Here is an 11,179-nt window from a genome sequence, read left to right as displayed (position 1 = left end):
TCATAGTCAACACTATAAATGAACTGGGCCTCTAGAGATTTCTCTGCATTGGTGTGCTGGGAGCCCTGCAGGGTATGAAAATTAGGAAGTGTGTGATAACAGCTGCAGGAACAGCAAAAGTGAGTCTAGCTACAGGTGTGGACGACAAACCAAACTCTTTCCCCATTCTGACTCGATACATTTTGGGATGCTCAGATAATCTCATGTGGGCCAGGAAACTCCAATCACAGTTGGGGTTAGATAGCTCATAACATTATGATTAAAGAGAGCATTAATTCTCCCAGAGAATGAAACAAGATTATTTTTCAAGCAGTAACAGTAGGGCCTATGACACATTTTCATCAGCAACAATAAAAGCCTGAAGATATTAGATGACTGATGCCAGAGGAGTGCGAGTCCCTAGTGGAGACTTGAGCCCCAAGCCAAGAGGGTCCTTGGCTTCCCGCAGGAAAGAATTCAAGACATGAGCCAGATAAGCGGTAAAAATGGAACAGCAGACTTTCGGGCTGAGAGGACAGCAAGAAAAGCCACTCCAGACAGAAGAGCGGCCTCTCCTCACAAGAGAAGGAAGGGAGACCCCAGCCATCGGTAGATGTTGAGCTTTTATCTGTAATTTCTATGGGAAGTTGCGGGTATGGGGAAATAGAAAGTGGACAATGCCGGGATTAACTTTTTACCTATACAAGCTGCATTTTTTGTTTTCTCTTGATGGTATGGGTAAAGGATCAGGTGCAGGTGAGTCGCTAGGAATCAGTGTTTGGGGGAATTCTCTTTGTCCTGAGGCTCTTCGTGTCTGCTTGCACCACTGGTCAGCCGAGTTCCCTGTGAGGCAGCATGTGGCAGGCCTCTGACTTAACTTTGTTTGACTTTAGGTCATATACGTAGTTCTCATGCCCCTCTCCTAAATTAGAACCACATACTCAAACACAATTAGTATGCAAGAAATACAACATATAGTCATTTTCACGGGCAAAAGTCATCCTTTATCACAGATTTGATTTTAAAATATCATGAGTTTTTGCACTCCAACAAGAAGAAAGTGATTTCAGATCAAAAAAGATGGGATACTAGAAACATGAGCAAAGAAACTGGCAAAACACAATAATTTTGTATTTTTTTGAAAGGCATAGAACAAAAATTTTACATAACAGTAATACAATTTAGGGCAGAGAGTGAGCCTTTCTATGAATCAACTGCCAAGATCTCCATTTCTTATCAGAAGAATAGACAGGACATTGGCCTTATTTGAACAAACTTATTATGGGTGCATCTTAAAAATAAGTGTAATCACAGAAACCAAAGAAAAGCAACCAATAGCCTAGAAATCAGGAAAAGGAAAGAAAGGGAATAGAGAAAAATGTCTTAATAAAACATAAGGCAGAGAAAACATTAAAAAGTAAACAAAACAGATGGTAAACAGACAACACAAAATGAGCAGAGAATTTATTTCTATATCAGGAAACACATTAAATGTACATGGATTATCAAGTTGGATAACAATAACATAATGAAAACTGACAACTTTATGTTGCTTATCATATACCCATCCAAAGGAAAACCACATAAAATATATATAAATAAGATGATAGGAAAAATATATATTAGCTAAATACCAATTACAAATAAAAATTTGAAATACCAAAATTAATATCAGAAAGAATGTATATTAAAGCAAAAAGCACAAAGAATTAAGCAAAAAGAATTAAGCACAAAAAGCAAAAAACATTAAGATAATTCCTATAAACAATTTATCAACATAACATGAAAATTTCATATGATATGATATACATAGTCTGAACTATATACAATAATAGTATTTCAAAAAAAATTTTAAAATTCCATAATTATAGTAAAATATTTTAAATATATGTGTAAAAGCATATATGCAGATCGAGCAATAAAAGTTAAGATAAAAAGTGTTGAATTACAGTGAATTAGCATGATCTAAAAGATGAAATTTTGTAAGCTATAAAGAATATATTATTTTATAAACTCAAAATGGATAAAGGACTTAAACATAAGATTGAAAACCATAAAAATCTTAGAAGAATTCATAGGCAGCAAAATATCAGACATATGTTGTAGCAATATCTTTACTGATACAGCTCTTAGGGCAATGAAAGCTAAGGAGAAAATAAACAAATGGGACTACATCAAAATAAAAAGCTTCTAAACAGCAAAAGAAACCATGCACAAAACAACAAGAAAGACAACTACATGGGAGAACATATTTGCCAATGTTATCTCCGATAAGGGTTTAATTTCCAAAATTTATAGGGAACTCATACAACTTAACAAAAGGAAGATAAACAATCCAAATCAAAAAATGGGCAAAGGCCCTAAATAGACACTTTTCAAAAGAGGACATACAGAAGGCCAAGAGACATATGAAAATATGCTCTAAGTCATTAATCATCTGAGAGATGCAAATCAAAATGACAGTGACTACCATCTCACACCTGTCAGAATGGCTATCATCAACAAATCAACAAATGACAAGTGCTGGTGAGGATGTGGAGAAAAAGGAACCCTCTTGCATGCTGGTGGGAATGCAGACTGGTGCAGCCACTGTGGAAGACAGTATGGAGTTTCCTCAAAAAACTAAAAATGGAACTCCCATTTGACCCAGTAACCCCACTTCTAGGAATATATCCTAAGGAATCAGAAACACCAATCAGAAAGGATGTATGCACCCCTATGTTTATAGCAGCACAATTTACAATAGCTAAGATTTGGAAACAGCCTAAGTGCCCATCAGCAGATAAGTGGATTAAAAATAGTGGTACATCTACACAATGGAATGCTATGCTACTGTACAAAAGAAAGAAGGAACTCTTACCAATCTCAGCAGCATGGATGGACCTGGAGAGCATGATGCTAAGTGAAATAAGCCAGTCGGAGAAAGATAAATAGCACATGATCTCTCTCATTTGTGGAGTATAATGAACAACATAAACTGATGAAGAAAAATAGATCCAGAGATATAGAAGCATCAAACAGACCATCCAACCTCAGAGGGAAGGCAAGGGGCGGGGGTGGGGAGGAGAGGGGGCAAGAGATCAACCAAAGGACTTATATGCATGCATATAAGCATAACCCATGGACACAGACACTAGGGGGTAAGGGCATGTGGGGGAGGGGGGAGGGTGGGAACAGTTGGGAAGAGGTCAATGGGGGAAAAAGGACACATATGTAATACTTTAAACAATAAAGAATTTAAATAAAAAATAATATTTTATACAAGATTTTACTAAAATAAGTATTTGCAATTCCATCAAATGTAATGGAAATATCTTGTTTTGTGCTATTTTTGTCTTTATTTGTTTTAAATACATGTACTCTTTGGGAATTAATTCAAATTTTACAGTTTGTTTTATCTTTTAGATACTAGTATGTACTGAAATACAACAAAAGCATTTCCCACTTAACATGAGCAATCTGTTCTAGATACAAGTACTAACCAAAAACCTGTTTGCCATCATTTGAAGAAATTTATAATGAATTAGCAGTTAACCCTCCAAACTCTCAAATACCAAACTTCCAATTTCTAAAATAGCACTAAAACACAGAAAACGTGTGTGTGTCAATATGTGTATATAACCGCATTTTTAAAAAAACGTTATCTCTGTATAATTTTCTCTAACATGTTTTGATGATTCATTTTAAAACAGAATTTAGCAAAGGCCAAATTTTTAAAAGCACCAATAGAAAAGAGATCAGAACAAATAGCATGACAGAGTGCCTCTCACAAAAACTGATGTGATGATACCTCTTAGAATAACTGAACAACAACAACAAAAACGGGGTTTGGCTCCCTGCCCCATAGAAAGCTAAACTCGGAGGCAGGTGCTGATGCAAAAGGAAAGAGGTTTCATTCAGGAGTCACAGGACCTGGGAGAATGGTGGACTCTTGTGGTGCTTATATGGATAGGGTTATCTTGATAGTTTTTGGTGCATTAGGGTTTATATCCATTCACCTTACTAACTTTTTCCTGCTCAGTCCCTGTCCACTCAAGTTTCTAGCTTTTAGTGAGCTCAGTATAAGAAACTCTCCAAGTGGGGAAGATTCCTGGATGCTCTGACTAACTGTCTAGGCCCGCAGTGGTCACCAAACTGCAGCTCGCGAGCCATATGCGGCTCTTTGGCCCCTTGAGTGTGGCTCTTCCACAAAATACCACGTGCGGGTGCGCACGTACAGTGCGATTGAAACTTCATGGCCCATGCGCAGAAGTCGGTTTTCGGCTCTCAAAAGAAATTTCAATCATTGTACTGTTGATATTTGGCTCTGTTCACTAATGAGTCTGCCAACCACTGGTCTAGGGCAACAATACCATTAACACTCAAGCACAGTCTCCCTTTTCTGATATTCAATCCAAGATTTTTATAGGTGGTTCAGATGTCCTTTTTTCTAATTTTTTAAATTAAATTTATTGGGATGACATTAGTTAATAATATTATATAAGTTTCAAGTGTGCAATTCTAAAATTCATCAATTATATATTGCATTGTGTGCTCACCAACTGTAGCCTAACCTTCCTTCATCACCATATATTTGACTGTTTACAGTGTCTACACCCTCTTAATTCTCCCTACACTCCCTTTGCCCTGTGGTAACCTCATTTTGTCTGTCTTTCTGAGTTTGTTTGTTTTGTTGGCTTATTTGTTGCCTTCTGTTTTATATCTTACATATGAGAAAATTATATGGTTCATCCTTTTCCATTTGTCTTATTTGGCTTAATGTGATGTTCTCAAGATCCATCCAAGTTGTCACAAATGTCAGAATTTCACCCTTTCTTATGGCTCAGTTAGTATTCCATCATATAAAACTTGTCCCCCAAAAATGTACACACACACTTTGAATAATTATAAAAGCAGTATTTATTAAAATACATTTTATTTTCAAAATTGAGCTATCAGCTGTTAAGTGTGTATGCATTTTTGGGGGGGCACCCTGTGTATGGGACTACGCGTCTTTACCAATGTCGTATTCATGACAATGAATAATGTTGCAATGAATGTAGTGGCATATATATCTTGATTAATAAATACTTTCTAATTCAATTGATACCCAAAGAGTGATTGCTGGTTTATATAGTAGCTTAATTAACGTTGTTGGTTTTTTTGTTTGTTTGTTTTTTGTTTTTTTTATTAGTGTTTTAAGGAGTCTCCACACTGTTTTCCATATTGGCTGCTACATTCCCATCAGCATTGGATGAGTGTTTTCTTTTCTCCACATCCATTCCAACCCTTGTTATTTCCTGTTTTATTGATAACAGACATTCTAACAGGTGTGAGGTGGTATATTATTGTGATTTTGATTTGCAATTATTTTACAGCTAGTGAAATTAAGCATCTTTTCACATATCTGTTGGCCATTTGTATGTCTTCTTGGGAAAAGTATCTATTTTCATTTTATTTAGAATATTACTAAAAACATTTTTCCAACTTCTTTATTTTATTAAAACATTATATAGAGAATATGGGGTGTAAATATGCTTTTTTCCCTTATTAAGTTCTATAAAGTTCAGATATTAAGAACCAGAAGCTATTCCATAGGCAAACTTAACACAAATAATCTAAGTGATATGCCTCTAGTGATGTTTACAAGTAGAGTACAACTTGGATCATTATATATAATTACTTAGAAATGTTTCAACATTAACTACAGTTAATATTTTTTTTCATTTTATGATTGCACAATTTATTAAGGAATCAGTAGATATGCAGAATATATATGCTATGTTATTCTAATTTAGATAAATATTTTTACATCAACCAATGTCTTACTTCTAAAACTACTTTAAAAATCACTATTGGGTGACCGGTGAAAGAATATGAATGTTTTAAAATTTTTCATATAAACTTCACTTATAGCCTGCGAGGCATTTTTCTTTTAGTCCATTTTCTCCACATTTAAAGTGTGCGTAGCCAAAGCGTTGGTACAGTCATTATACTTAAATGTGACAGATTAAACATGCACATGTTTCTCTGCTCCCTCCATGAATTCCCAACAAAAGGACAGCAGAGAAATTAAGTCAGCAAGGACATGAGAATGGAGGAGGAAGGGATGGGAGGCAGATGAAAAATGTCAAAAAAGGTTTAGAAGATAAAAATTGGTGGATAAGGAGCTGCAAATTAATGCGTTAGCCTTTGCAATCAATTAAGTGCTTGGGGCAGGATTAATACCTAACCTGTAGTCTTTCCTCTAGCCTTAGGGATGCCTAAGGATTTGACCCTTAGATAAACCCTCCTGGAAAGACCAAGCAAGGAAAGTATAGGGGCATTCTGTCTCCAAGATAAAGGAAGATGTTGTTGAGTTTGCTTTGTAGCAGACTAAGATTCTGAACCTGGTCATTAAGATTATTTGTTAAATACCCTGTTATTGATGAGTAACCTGAAATTGATAAATAAGCTGTAATTGAGAAGTAATGTGCAACTGATGAGATGTAGTTTCACCAGGGAATGAGAGCTAGTCAAGTACCCCTGAGAGTGATACATGACTAATGAGGTATAAATACACCTCGAGTATAGCTTTCCTGAACCTCATCTCACATGACTGATTTGCATCCAACAGGGAAAGACTAGGACATTTGGAATCTGCCCCTGAGAATCATAAGACATCTGCTAGCTCTTGCTGTGCACCCTCTCCTCCCTGTCCTATACTCTTTTTTAAACTCAGTAAATACTAGATAGACTTCATTGTGTCTTCTGAATTTTATTGGTAATCCCAACCTAAAACCATTGAGATTTAACAAGCAAATTTTATGTTAAAGGCTGAAAGAAGGAAGGGGAAGCAGAGAGGTTAATTTGTGTCACAGACCACCAGAAAGTACAAAAAATCAGAAACACTGCCTTTAGGTGTAATAAAAAGGGAGGTTTGTCTGAAAAACATTTATGGAATCCATGTATCCCCATACTTAAAGACTGTACCACTTTATGCCCTAAAGAAGGCCTACAGGTTTATTTTCTGGAAACAATGCACTTTGTTTATATAAAAACAATGTCTCTCCCCAGAAATCCAGAAAGAAAACTGAGACAGAGAAGTTGAAGAGGCCTTGCAGGCTAGGTCACTAGGAAAATGGAGGGAAGAATGAAGCACCACAGTGAAAACAAAGAGTTTGTGTAGAAACCTACGCTTAATACTGTATTCTAATTTTTCTTCTTACTTCCCGAAATGTAGGTTTCAAGATTACACGAGATTGGACGATAGATAAGCACTTACATTTAATGATATGTGGACTTTCCCCCAACAAAACTAACACATCTCATGAGATCATCTCACTCTGCATGACCCGCCCATGCATACAGAGTTTCTAGAAACTCACTTTAGACCCCGTAAAGTTAGTCAGATGTCAAGGAAACAGGGGTAGGACCTAACAAAGGAGAGAGAAGAAGGAAATCTTCAGGTTGATGGGGAGGGATATTGAAAGGAGTTTTTAGGGATTAAAAAAAAAAAAAAAAAGCAGGTTTAGGGAGTTTTAGGAATTAGGGGGGGTCCCTGGGAGAGAACCACAGGGTTGCAAAGCTGGGAGCTGCCAAAGGTATAAATTTACAGAATGAGGAGGAAGGCCACAGGGAATAGAAAAACAAAAGGGAGAAAAAGAGGGGACCCCACGTGGAGTTTGAGCTCTGAAGCTGCTATAGTGACCAATCAGAGGGGATATCAGGACACAAAGAACTGCAGCCTTTATAAACCTTAAGAAAGAGGGACTTGGTGGGTCTCTCTCCCCCTCCCCACGTGGGATTGTTTCTCAATAAACTTCCACCATTTCCTGTACCACCTTTCGTTCGTGACTTCATTCTTCGAATCCATCTGGACAAGAACCCAGGAAATCACCTTTGCATCCTGCCCAGAGGTAAAACCACAGGTTCCGGTTTAATTTCCATGGTTCCATATGCTGAGCTGAATGCTCTGCATCTGGCCTAGGGAACAATCGGTACCCATTGGAGGAGGAGAAGAGAAGAAAGAAACTAAGGAGAAAAGATTTCAAGGAAAACAAAAAAGCCTCTCTTTCCCGACCTGGTGGAGCAGGAGGTGCCATGATGGGAGCTGAGATCTGGCACCACGATGACTGAAAGTGTCTGCCAAGGAGCCCAAGAGCCAAGACATCTACCCAAGGCCCTTGGTCAAGCTGTACAGGTTTCCAGTCAGACAAACCAACTCCACCAACTGGTGCTGAGAGGCTGCTCATAAGTGGCACCAACCAGTCACCTCTGTCCTTTTCCTGGATGATCTGGAAGAGGAAGCTTCCTGGCTGGGAGGGAAAAACCGCTATGGCTGTGGTACTATAACCCATGAGGTGCATGTCCAGGAGGTGCCCAACCTGAAGGTACAGTATGTGAACTTCGTGTGAGCCTCATCCTCAAGACCGGGGGCAAGATCCTCACCTTCAACCAGTGGCTGTGGCACCCATTCTCCTGCTTTCTGGTCCTCGCAAGGGCCAAGAGGTATAAAGGCATTTCAGCAAGGCCCCAGGATGCCCTCACAGCCACACCAAACCCTGCCTACCTTCTAAGGGCTGGAAGTTCAAGTGCAAAATTGGCAAACTGGCCAGCTGTGGCTACAAAACTAACCCCAGCTCCTATCTTCTTATTTAAAAGACTATAGGCCCAGTGCACGAAATTTGTGCACAGGGGGTGTGTGTCCCTAAGCCCAGCCTGCACCCTCTCACAATCCAGGACTGCTGGCTTCCGACTGCTCGCCTGCCTGCCTTCCTGATTGCACCTAACTGCTTCTGCCTGCCAGGCTGATCACCCCCTAACTGCTCCCCTGCCAGCCCTATTGCCCCTAACTGCCCTCCCCTGCTGGCCTGGTCACCCCTAACTGCCCTCCCCTGCCAGCCTCATTGCCCCTAACTGCTCTCTCCTGCTGGTCTGGTGGCCCCCCGCAACTGCCCTCCCCTGCAGGCCTGGTTCCCCCAAACTTCCCTCCCCTGCAGGCCTGGTCACCCCTAACTGCCCTGTACTACAGGCCTGGTATCCCCCAACTACCCTTCCCTGCAGGCTTGATCACCCCCAACTGCCCTCCCTTGCAGGCCTGGTCCCTCCCAACTGCCCTCCCTTGCTGGCCTGATCACCCACAACTGCCCTCTCTTGGAGGCCTGGTCCCTCCCAACTTCCCTTCCCTGCTGGCCATCTGTGGCTGCCATCTTATGTCCACATGGGGGCAGCCATCTTGTGTGTTGGAGTGACAGTCAATTTGCATATTACTCTTTTATTAGATAGGACTAGAACCCCAGTGCATGAAATTCGTGCATGGGTAGGGTCCCTAGGCCTGTTCAGCGATCAGGGCTGATCTGTGAGGTGACCAGCTGGGTGATTGGGGCTCCTGCTTGCATCCACCTTGGCCTGGCACTGCCCGCTCGCCAGACCCGCCCCCCTCCACCACTGCTGGTCAGGGCCTGTGGGCTGGGGGCTGCTCCTCCATTGAGCGTCTGCCCCCTGGTGATCAATGCACATCATAGTGACCAGTCATTCTGCTGGTCGGTCCACCATTCAGTCGATTTGCATATTAGGGTTTTATATAGATAGATTTTGGATTTTGGAGGGGAAAAAAGGTGCAGATAATTTACCTGCTATACTTAGTGATATTAGAATAAACGTTTTAGTTGAGCGACTGGAGATAAATTAGTGATAATAAAAAAGAAAAGCCAACAATGTAATTAATTAATTATTAACTTGAGACAAAACACAAAGTTAATAAAAAGTAAATTTCATCTGCAATATTAATTTAGTTGTATGAGAAGACAATAATATTGACTTAATTAAAACTGTAATATAGCTATAGTGGAAGGCCAAGAGATGGGTATTTAATATTTGTGGAGAGGGAAATGGAATTTAATCCTCATATTCTATAGCAGAAAGACCATAAATAAAGCTATGACATTGTTAAGGAATATAGAAGTAAATACAACAGAAATAGCTAAATAAGTTAAAAATGGTTGTTTCTAAGAGGGGGCATGGAGATGGGAGGAGTGCAGAGTGAGAAAAGGATTACCTTTTTAGGTTAGATACCACATAGTGTGAAAAAATATATTCACTTGCTAAACTAATAAAAATTAATAAACCTAAAAAATGAATATTTCCTCTAATTCTTCCTTCAGAGATCACACTGTTTTACCATTTGCATAAATTCTGTGCCTACATCTCAGTGCAGTTTGTCAGTTGCTGTTCCTTCACCAGTTTTGAAACAGTTTCCTTCTGTGAAGTTAATTAGTAAACACACTGTTGGAGAAGGTAATTGGGAAGGTGTGACCTCTGGTGGACCCACCAGCTGGACTCGGGCAACCGGAATCAGAGGCTCCTCACCCCTCCCGGGTCCTTGGAGTGCACCTGCTGCCTACTATTCCCACACCAGCAGCCGTTTCAAGGACGCAGCTCTGAGAGTGCAATGTGTTAATGAAACCATCTGGGTGGTGTAAGGGACTGAGCCCCGTTAAGGCCTCTATATAAACTCTTAAGACTCTGGCAAGTGGGTGTGGAGATTTCATTTTAAGGTCCACCAAGACAAGCCTTATATGTAAGTTCCCTTGCTTATGAAACCTGCCACCTAGCACTCTGTGTGCTCTGCCTCCTTCATTCATTTCTCCTTGCCCTTGGTGCACAGGGTCCAGTATTTGAAGCATCACAAACTTCACAACTTTGTTATAAGGGTCTAATAAAATAATACATATAAGACATAGGGTGGAGTGCCTAGAATGCCTCCATTAATTCTGTCTTCACAAAGATGTTAGGTTTATTGTGATCATAAAACTTCTACAATACTAGAGGTCTGGTGCATGAAAATTCGTGCACTTGGGGAGGGGGGTTCCCTCAGCCCAGCCTGTGCCCTCTTGTAGACTAGGAGCTCTTGGGGGGATGTCTGACTCCCTGTGGTGGGCCTAAGCCACAGTCTGGCCTCCCTCTGCGGGAGGCAACCCACGGCTGACTGGGGGACAGCACCAGCCAGTGGGCAGCCAGCCCTGTTCCCCGATTGCCCTTCCACCACCACCAGTCACCGCCACCCCTAATCGCCATCCCCTCCCTCTGCCCGCTGGCACCCACCTTGGCTGGCCTGGTGCCTCCCGCTTGCTGGCCCTGTCCCCCACTGACCAGTCATTCTGCTGTTTGGTCAATTTGCATATTAGGCTTTTATCATATAGGATACTGACTTACTCTTTGCTTTTATTTAAATATATAA

The 11,179-nt window shown here is 40.4% G+C and overlaps 1 pseudogene; it reads left to right on the top strand.

Annotated features, from left to right (window-relative positions):
- Positions 1 to 8,043: 8,043 nt before the first annotated feature.
- LOC114232181 (60S ribosomal protein L18-like) lies at positions 8,044 to 8,598 on the top strand (annotated as a pseudogene).
- Positions 8,599 to 11,179: the final 2,581 nt, after the last annotated feature.

The sequence above is a fragment of the Eptesicus fuscus genome, chromosome 11, assembly GCF_027574615.1.
Source record: "Eptesicus fuscus isolate TK198812 chromosome 11, DD_ASM_mEF_20220401, whole genome shotgun sequence".
In the NCBI taxonomy this organism is placed as follows: Eukaryota; Metazoa; Chordata; class Mammalia; order Chiroptera; family Vespertilionidae; genus Eptesicus; species Eptesicus fuscus.
The sequence above is the reverse complement of the archived record's forward strand: the minus strand, read 5'-3'. Positions and strand labels throughout refer to the sequence as shown.